This window comes from Hyperolius riggenbachi, chromosome 12, assembly GCF_040937935.1.
Source record: "Hyperolius riggenbachi isolate aHypRig1 chromosome 12, aHypRig1.pri, whole genome shotgun sequence".
Lineage (NCBI taxonomy): Eukaryota > Metazoa > Chordata > Amphibia > Anura > Hyperoliidae > Hyperolius > Hyperolius riggenbachi.
Window position 1 is genome coordinate 126,551,032 of NC_090657.1, and position 7,923 is coordinate 126,558,954.

A 7,923-nucleotide genomic window follows, 5' to 3' on the forward strand; every position below is an offset into this window, starting at 1 on the left:
ATTAAAGTCAATGGGATGCGGAATATATCACCTACTACTTGTAGGTGATAAAAATTCGGTAATTAACGACGAAATGATGCGCCTGAACATCTTTGAGAATTGATCTTTTATTGCGGAAAATACCGACTTTTGCGGAAATTTTTCCGCATGAATCCCGCACTTTTATCACACTTTTTCCGCATGCGGAAAAAACATGCGGAACATTTTGAGAATTCCAACTTGACGGTATTTTGGGTGCAGACTTCCCGCATGTACTTTACCGCATGCGGGAAGTCTTTGAGAATAGAGCCCATAGTGGTGTACACATGAGAAGTGGAACGAAAATCATACGTGATTCCAAACATTTTTTACAAATAAATAACTGCAAAGTGGTGTGTGTATAATTATTCGGCCCCCTTTGATCTGAGTGCAGTCAGTTGCCTATAGACATTGCCTGATGAGTGCTAATGACTAAAAAGAGTGCACCTGTGTGTAATCTAATGTCAGTACAAATACAGCTGCTCTGTGAGGGCCTCAGAGGTTGTCTAAGAGAATATTGGGAGCAACAACACCGTGAAGTCCAAAGAACACACAAGACAGGTCCAAGACAAGTCAGGGATCAAGTTATTGAGAAATTTAAAGCAGGCTTAGGCTACAAAAAGATTTCCAAAGCCTTGAACATCCCAAGGAGCACTGTTCAAGCGATCATTCAGAAATGGAAGGAGTATGGCACAACTGTAAACCAAATAAGACAAGGCCATCCACCTAAACTCACAGGCCGAACAAGGGGAGCGCTGATCAGAAATGGAGTCAAGAGGCCCATGGTGACTCTGGACAAGCTGCAGAGCTCTACAGCTCAGGTGGGAGACTCTGTCCACAGGACAACTATTAGTCATGCACTGTACAAAGTTGGCCTTTATGGAAGAGTGGCAAGAAGAAAGGCATTGTTAACAGAAAGCATAAGAAGTCCCGTTTGCAGTTTGCCACAAGCCATGTGTGGGACACAGCAACCACGTGGAAGAAGGTGCTCTGGTCAGATGAGACCAAAATGGAACTTTTTGGCCAAAATGCAAAACGCTATCTGTGGCAGAAAACTAACACTGAACATCACTCTGAACACACCATCCCCACTGTCAAATATGGTGGTGGCAGCATCATGCTCTGGGGGTGCATCTCTTCAGCAGGGACAGGGAAGCTGGTCAGAGTTGATGGGAAGATGGATGGAGCCAAATACAGGGCAAACTTGGAAGAAAACCTCTTGGAGACTGCAAAAGACTTGAGACTGGGGCGGAGGTTCACCTTCCAGCAGGACAATGACCCTAAACATAAAGCCAGGGCCACAATGGAATGGTTTAAAACAAAACATACCTATGTGTTAGAATGTCCCAGTCAAAGTCCAGATCTAAATCCAATCGAGAATCTGTGGCAAGATCTGAAAACTGCTGTTCACAAACGCTGTCCATCTAATCTGACTGAGGTGGATTTTTTTTTTGCAAAGAAGAATGGGCAAGGATTTCATTCTCTAGATGTGCAAAGCTGGTAGAGACATACCCTAAAAGACTGTCAGCTGTAATTGCAACAAAAGGTGGTTCTACAAAGTATTGACTCAGGGGGCCGAATAATTACGCACACCCCACTTTGCAGTTATTTATTTGTAAAAATTGTTTGGAATGATGTATGATTTTCGATCCACTTCTCACGTGTACACCACTTTGTATTGGCCTTTCACGTGGAATTCCAATAAAATTGATGCATGTTTGTGGCAGTAATGTGACAAAATGTGGAAAACTTCAAGGGGGCCGAATACTTTTGCAACCCACTGTATGTAACACCGGGACTACACATGGAAACAGGCAGCCCTGGTAGCAAGAATCCTGGCATGGAGATCTAACAGCGCAGTCCCAAGTCATACAGGCGACCAACGCTAAGGGGGAGAGCCCTATAAACTTTATGCTCGAAACACAAAGTTTTAATAAGAGCCGAGTGGCCATTTTTAATTTATAATAAATATGTGAATGGTTCTACGCCATGGGATGCAATTTTTATCTTTGATGTGTTATTATTATTATTATTCATTTATAAAGCGCCAACATATTCCGTGGTGCTGTACAAAGTAAGAAAGAAGCATGGGTTACATAATATAGACAATGGTGTACACTAATATACAAGATACATAACTAGTGACAAAATACAAAAAAATGAAACGGCATACAGAATACAAAATACAGAAGTGGTAATGACAGTGATAAAAGTTACATGATGAATAAAATGTATAATGATTTCCAAGACACAAAAGGGGGAGAGAGCCCTGCAATGGGAAAGTTCAAAACGCTCTACCCCCTCAGATCATACCAGCAGGTGCAGGACCAGGACAGCCAAACCAATTTTCAGATGTACAAGGAGGGATCCGCAGACCAGATGCTGGTAGAAAAATGCTGTAATTCTTTATTCAGAAAATTCCACATGACATGGCAATAAAACCACAAGGTTCAACTGACGCGTGTCGGGCCTACAATCTGCCCTTAGTCATAGTTAAAAGTGAACCTGAAAGGGGAAGGCTTTATGTAGGTGGGGGAAGAAACAAGCTCCACCCCATACCTCAAGCAGCCATCACCTTAAAGGGGACATATACAAATATATTTTATACATAGATACATAGAAAAATGTTCAAACAAGCTAAGATTATAGAACAAATTAAGAAGTTAATTGTATAAAAAGATTGTGTGTCTAAAAAATCATCCCTGGAAAGAGGCAAAATGCCTCAAATTGCCCACAACATAAGAGGTTTATATACAGAAGGGGGAGAGAGCACCTAAGTGCCAAGAGAGGCTGCAAAAGGGGGAAAATGGCAACGTTAGTGATCATAGACTAAACTCAGATCCCAGCGAGTATTGAGACCCTTCGGGATGCGAGTGTCCATCTTATAGATCCAATATGCCTCTCGCCTTAAAAGCAACTTGTAAATGTCACCACCTCTCTTGGGACTCATCACCCGTTCAACCCCCTGGAAAACAAAAGAGGAAAGATTTCCTTTATGTACATTTTGGAAATGTTTGGAAACTACCGACTTCTTGAAGGTGTTCCAATTTGTACCACAATAATGTTCAGCAATGCGGGCTCTCAAATTGCGGGTAGTGCACCCCACATATTGTAGGTGACAAATAGTACAAGAGATAACATAGATAACATATTTGGTATCACAATTCACATACTGTTTGATGGGAAAATTAGTGCCAGTGGCAAAAGAAACAATGGAAGATCCCTTTTTGTGGCAATGGCAATAGTGGCAGGTTGTGAACCCGCAGGGATAGGATCCCACTGTAGCTAACCAGGTAGGGGGACGAGAGGGAAGGGGAGACTGAAAGGAGCTGGGGGAAAGAATAGACCCAAGGGTACGTGCTCTTCTGGCAGAGAAGCGGCACCCTTTGTCCAAGATGTGTTTAAGTTTGGGGTCGGAGTGCAGCACCGGGAGATATTTACTGATAATATTCGTGATTTTATTATACTCGAGGCTGTACTCCGTAACAAATGTCACCCTGTCATCTCGGCCCCCATCCCGATCTCTAATGCGTAGAAGTTCATTTCGTGGTTTTCTAGTACCTCTGGTACGTCCCCTAATTAACTGTTTTTTTGTGTAACCTCTTTGTTTAAGTCTGTTTTCCACCAAAAGACATTCCTGCTCCAACTGTTCAGGATTAGAGCAGTTGCGAGCTGCCCGAGTGAATTCTCCTGTGGGAATGGCATTGATGGTATGGCTTGGGTGGCAGGAGCTGGCAAGAAGTATGGAATTACCTGCTGTAGGTTTACGGAATGTTTTAGTGGAAACTCGATGAAGTAGAAGATCCCCAGTCAAAGTTAAGTCCAGATAGTCTATTTGTGTATTGTGTTAACTCATAGTAAATGTCAGATTGAGTTCATTGCTATTAACATAAGCTAAGAAATCATCCAGGAGGCCGGGAGGACCCCCCCACACCAAAAGCAAATCGTCTATAAACCTCCCATACCATACGATATGAGAGGCGAAGGGGTTCTCATCCCCAAAGATGCGGAGCTCCTCCCACCATCCCATGTATAGGTTGGCTAGGGAGGGGGAAAACTTTGCCCCCATGGAAGCTCCGCATCTCTGGAGGTAGAACCCCGAATCAAACATAAAATAATTGTGCGTGAGGAGGTACTCCACGGCCCCGAGGAGAAAAAATTTTAGAGAAGTATCGAAAGTAGAGTATTTGTCAAGGTGGAAGTTCAAAGCCTTCAACGCGAGTCCGTGTGGAATTGAGGAATATAAAGAGGCAACATCCAACGTTACCCAGTGAAAATGTTCCTCCCACACAAAGTCTGTAAAGCTGGACAGTACATGTGGGGTGTCCTGCAAATAGCCTGGTAACCTCAAAACAAGGGGCTGCAGATGTGAATCAACCCACTCACCGAGGCGCTCGCCCACGGAGCCGATACCCGCCACAATCGGTCGGCCCCGGGGGGGAGCGCCCGGTTTGTGTATCTTCGGGAGATGATGGAAAACAGGGACAATAGGATGAGATGGGTATAAAAATTCTGACATCCTTTTGGTGATAACACCCATATTCTGTCCCAGTTCCAAGAGCCCCCGAAGATCACTAAGGAAATCCAAGGTGGGATTACGGAGTAAGGGTCGATACACGTCTGCCTCCCCCAACTGCCTCAGAGCCTCCGACCGGTAGTCTGCTGCATCCAGGACAACGACCGCACCGCCCTTGTCCGCAGAGCGGATGACAATGTCAGTATTATTCTGCAAAGAAATCAAAGCCTGCCGCTCAGAGGGCGAGAGATCAGACGGTGCCCTGGATGATCTCGACAAACCGGTAAGTTCCCTCTCTATAAGATCCTGGAAGGTATCAAGTTCAGGAGACCTGGCATTAACTGGATAAAATGAGGGATTGGAAACCTTAATAGGTGTCACCTGTTTAATGTCAACTCCGACAGGGTTACTGTCATCTAAAGCCTGCAATGCCAAAGAATTCCTAACGTCACAGAAGGAGGGAACATCCTCAATTTCAATCCGCGACCTGGACAATGGCAAGCAGGATTCGATTGTTTCGGAGGGATCTTCAAAAAAATGTTTTTTTACCACAAGATTTCTTACAAACTTGTTAAGATCCAAAATGGTACGAAACAAATCGAAGTGATTAGAAGGGGCAAATGATAAACCTCTAGATAACAGTTTAACCTGATCAGAAGAAAGAGTGTATCTGGAAAGATTAATTACATTGTGTGTAGAGGACTCACTGTCTGAGGCTATCTGGCGCCTCGACTTGCTATGTTTGCGCCCTGCTCGTCTAACACGTTTCTTTTTTGTTTCCGTTTCTTGGTTCTGTTTGGTTTCCTCTGCGTCCTGTAATAGGATGGCTGGGGAATGGGAACCCCTGACGTTTGAAGGGGAGGAGGGTCCCCTGTCGGGTGGGTAGTATTAGGGAAAATGGACTGTAAGTTTCTGCGATGTGAGTTAGGGGCCTCAGAAGTATCTGATTGGGAGCCTGAGGTATCAAGGGAACTAAAACTCACATTTTTCTTAGGAGTGAATTTTTTCAAAATGGATTTGGGGGACCTATAAAAAATTTTTAGACACACAATCTTTTTATACAATTAACTTCTTAATTTGTTCTATAATCTTAGCTTGTTTGAACATTTTTCTATGTATCTATGTATAAAATATATTTGTATATGTCCCCTTTAAGGTGATGGCTGCTTGAGGTATGGGAGAGAGCCCTGCCCTTGCGAGCTTACAATCTAAAGGGAATTGGGGGAAACAAGAGGAGGGGTAGTATACGGTATAATATATAAAGGCAGTGTGTTTTAGAATACCTAGTAGGAGTGCAATTTGGTCTTAGGACAAAGGGAGGTGGCTTAAGGTAGCGCATATGCTTGAGCAAATGAGTTTTTAGAGAGCGTTTAAAAGTAACAAAGGTTGGCGAGTGACGGATGTGACGGATGTGTTGAGGGAGGGGATTCCAGAGAAGGAGTGAAGCGCGTGCAAAATCTTGTACGCGTGAATGTGAGGAGGTGATTCTAGAGGAGGACAACAGAAGATCGTGTGCAGATCTGAGATTGCGATTGGGTTTGTATCTGGAAATTAGTAAAGATTTGTACCGGGGAGAGAGATTGTGGAAAGCTTTGTAGGTGAGGAGTTTGAACTGGATCCTCTGGTTAATCGGCAGCCAGTGAAGTGCTTGACAGAGAGGGTCAGCAGAGGAAGATCGAGAAGAAAGATGAATGAGACGAGCAGCTGAGTTCAGTACCGACTGGAGCGGGGCCAGTTTGTTAGAAGGTAGTCCACAAAGTAGTATGTTGCAGTAGTCCAGACGAGAAATTATAAGAGCAATTTGGTTGTGTCTTGAGTGAGAAAGGGACGGATGCGAGATATATTTTTGAGTTGGAGATGGCAGGAGCTGGTTATGGAGTTAAGATGAGGAATAAAAAAGAGAGAAGAGTCGAATATTACCCCCAAGCACCGTGCTTTGGGAACTGAAGTTATGGGAGTGTTATTAACATTTATAGTTACTTCAGGCAGAGAGGTGGCCAGAGACGGTGGAAAAATTATTAGTTCTGTTTTACTCATATTAAGTTTTAGGAAGCGAGAGAACATGAAGGAGGATATAGCAGACAAGCAGTCAGGAGCACATTTGAGGAGGGAGTTAAGGTCTGGGTCCGAGAGGTACAGTTGTGTATCATCAGCATACAGGTGGTATTGAAACCCGAATGAGTTGATTAAGTCACCAAGACCGTGCATGTAGATGGAAAAGAGGAGGGGAACAAGAACAGAGCCTTGAGGAACCCCGCCAGACAAAACATGAGGAGAAGAGATCTGATCTGAGTAGGACACTGTGAAGGACCTTCCAGAGAGGTAGGAAGATAACCATGTGAGAGCGAGGCCCTTTATTCCTACATTTGAAAGTATTTGTAAGAGTAAGGTGTGGTCGACCGTATCGAATGCTGATGACAGATCAAGACGGATGAGTATGGAAAATTGACCTTTGGATTTCGCTGTAAGAAGGTCATTGGCCACTTTGGTAAGGGCCGTTTCCGTGGAGTGGTTGGAGTGAAAGCCAGACTGGAACTGATCAAGTAGAGAGTTAGCTGATAAATAATGGCTTAATTCTGCATGTATAAATTAGTTTGGATGCAAATGGGAGAAGTGAGACTGGGCGGTAGTTGGCGAGTGTGGTAGGATCTAGAGATGTTTTTTTAAGTAGTGGTGTCACAACAGCCTTTTTGAGTGGTGATGGAAAGATGCCAGTGGAGAGGGACAGGTTAAATAGCGATGTTAGTGCAGGCATGAGAGATGAGGATAGCTGCGGAATGAAATGGGAGGGAATAACAAGTGGTTAGATTAGCTTTGGCAATTATAGATGAGAGAGAATGTTCAGAGAGTGTAGAGAAGGCAGTTAGAGAGCAGTCAATGAGAGGTGTGGAGGTGGGATTTAAGAGCTGCATGGAGAATTCACTTCTGATTTTGACAATTTTATCAGTAAAGTATGTTGCAAATTCTTCAGCTGATAAGCAAGATGAAGGAGGAGGAGGAGGGGGATGGAGAATGGAGTTAAAGGTGCTGAACAAGCGTTTTGGATTGTGTAAATGGGTGGATATTAGGGAGGATAAATAGGACTGTTTTCCCACAGAGAGTGCGTTTCTGAAGTTGTTCAAGGCTATTTTATATGAGATGAAGTCCTCATTTGTGTTACTTTTCCTCCAACGCCTTTCCGCTGCTCTAGAGCATCTTTTTAACTGTTTAGTGTCTTTGGTCATCCAGGGTTGGCGACTGACATGGTGAGGGCGGACATTGACGAGGGGGGCGAAATCATCCATGACTTTTGTAATGGAGCTGTTGTAGTGTATAGCAGCTGAGTCTGGGTCAGTGAAGGATTGTGTGAGGAGAGGTGCCAGGGCATCAGAGACAGATTGCATGTCTAG